This window comes from Myotis davidii, unplaced genomic scaffold (assembly GCF_000327345.1).
Source record: "Myotis davidii unplaced genomic scaffold, ASM32734v1 scaffold458, whole genome shotgun sequence".
NCBI lineage: Eukaryota > Metazoa > Chordata > Mammalia > Chiroptera > Vespertilionidae > Myotis > Myotis davidii.
The window spans coordinates 566,327-568,258 of record NW_006289819.1 but is presented as its reverse complement, the minus strand read 5'-3'; the positions used below and the strand labels follow the sequence as shown (position 1 = coordinate 568,258).

The following is a 1,932-nucleotide window of genomic DNA, read 5'->3' as shown; positions in this document are numbered from 1 at the left end:
TCTTTCCTCCCAGTGAGACACCATTGTGGTGCCTAGAGGAACCCCAGTCTATGAAAGGAAAAGGGTAGTGCTCACGCCAGTCCTAGGGTGGAAGAGAGGGCTTCTGGGAAGCTGGGAAAGGCAGTTGGTCCACCGTGGGAAGTCCAGGGTTTGGGGAAGCTTGGCAAAACCCTTGGTGAGCAACCTGGGTGCTCTCACTCAGGAGAAGGTGTCTCACTGGCTGGCCTCTAAGCTACCTGGGCCCACGCCCACAGCACTTTCTCTGGACAATCCAGCCCTGAGGAGTGGGTGACTTCCCCGTATCCTGGGCCTGGAAACCTAGGAAGGACCCATAGCTCCCGTGGTCCTGGGTGGGGTGGGCAAGGCCATACCAAGGCCAGAGAACAAGGGGTGGTGGCTGGCACAGCCACCTGGGAGCTGTTTGGAGGTGGTCCTATGGGCTGGGGTGCTGTCTGGGTGTGGAGAGGAAGGCTGCTGCCCCTTTGGTCCTGCCTTCTGCCCATGATGACGTAAGTCTAGGGTCCTTGGGTTTAGGGACTGAAGGGGTGGGGAGAGGGCCTTTCTGGGCTAGGCCTGGTCACCAAGAGGTTAACTAGCAAGTCCCACAGTTGCTAGCAGCCACCAATTAGTCTGTAATCAGGCAGCTGCCAACTGTCCCTGGGGGTATGTGGGCAACCTAATGGGGCATTCTCTTGGGGGAAATAGGGGGGTTGAGGAAGGGTTCTGTGAAATCTGTGTTTAAACCAAGCACCGTGGCCTTCAGAGCCTATTTAGGACCCACAGACCCCTTCCCTGCCCTCTGTGCCAGGCTACCTGGTTTGGGATCTCCAGCCCTGGGGTTTGAAACTGACCACTCTCTGCAGGCTATGAAGCCCAGAGTTGGGCAAACTTGGCTTCAAATCCAGGCTGTGCCACTTTCTGGCTATGTGCTATTTAGGAAATCACTTCCTTTCTCTAAGCCTCCTTCAGTAAAACAGACCCACCTTCTAGATCTGCTGGGAGGAGTAAATAAAATGGTGGCTTTAAGCTGCTTAGCACAGTGCCTGGAACTCAGGGAAGCTCAGTATGATAACTGCTGAACTCAGGAGTAACTCCTGTGCCAAGGACTTGACAGGACAGGCAGGCAGGAGTCAGGTGCTGAGGACCCAGCAGGGACCAAGGTCCCTGCCTCAGGGCATGTGCTCTCCTGGGAGCACTGTCTCTGTCTTATTATCTTTCCCTCCCGCCTTGCTCACAGACACTTCTGGCCTCTGGACATTAATTGGATTTTACTCTGCAGAACCCAGGGCTGAGCTGCTCCTTTCTGGGCTCCCCCTATCCCTAACCGGATGCTAGGCTCTGTGGGGTCTGTCAAGGGTCAGGGTGATGTATGCTGCTGCACCAGCAGCTGGCCCTTTAAAGAGGGAAGAAAACAATTATTGGGCCTGGGCATTGCATCAGCTGGAGCCTGGAGGGTCCCTGGGGAGCAGGGGAGAGGTAGAAGGGGAGGGGGCAGGCTGGTGGTTGATTTCATTAGTGCCATGTGAGAACTCTCACCCCCGTCTGCTCCACTCCCCAGAGACAGCCTTCCCCACTTCCCCCCACACCCAGGTAACAGTAGCAGCCCCAGCTATCCTGCCGTCCCCCACCCCAGGAGCAGCACCTCGGAGGACTCTACCCCAAGCCTATGTTGTGGGCTCAGGCAGAGGGGGGTAAAGGGAGGTGTCTCTCACACTGGCCTTTTGCTGACTGGGGGTGTAGGATGTGCTTCCTGTACCTGCACTTTGCTGACAATGGGGTGTCTTCCCCCATTAGTGTTTGGCTGACCTGGGGTGGGTATTTCTCCCACAGTGGCATTTTGTTGACCCAGGGGAGGAGTGATTTCTACACTGGCCTCTACACTGGTGTTTTGCTGACCCAACAGAGGAGCTGTGCTGCCTGGGGCGGCGGGTG

The 1,932-nt window shown here is 56.5% G+C and overlaps 1 protein-coding gene across 3 annotated transcripts in view; it reads left to right on the top strand.

The window, feature by feature from the left end:
* RIMS3 (regulating synaptic membrane exocytosis 3) overlaps positions 1-1,932 on the top strand; it is a 34,436-nt gene that overhangs the window by 615 nt on the left and 31,889 nt on the right. The window lies entirely within an intron of this gene.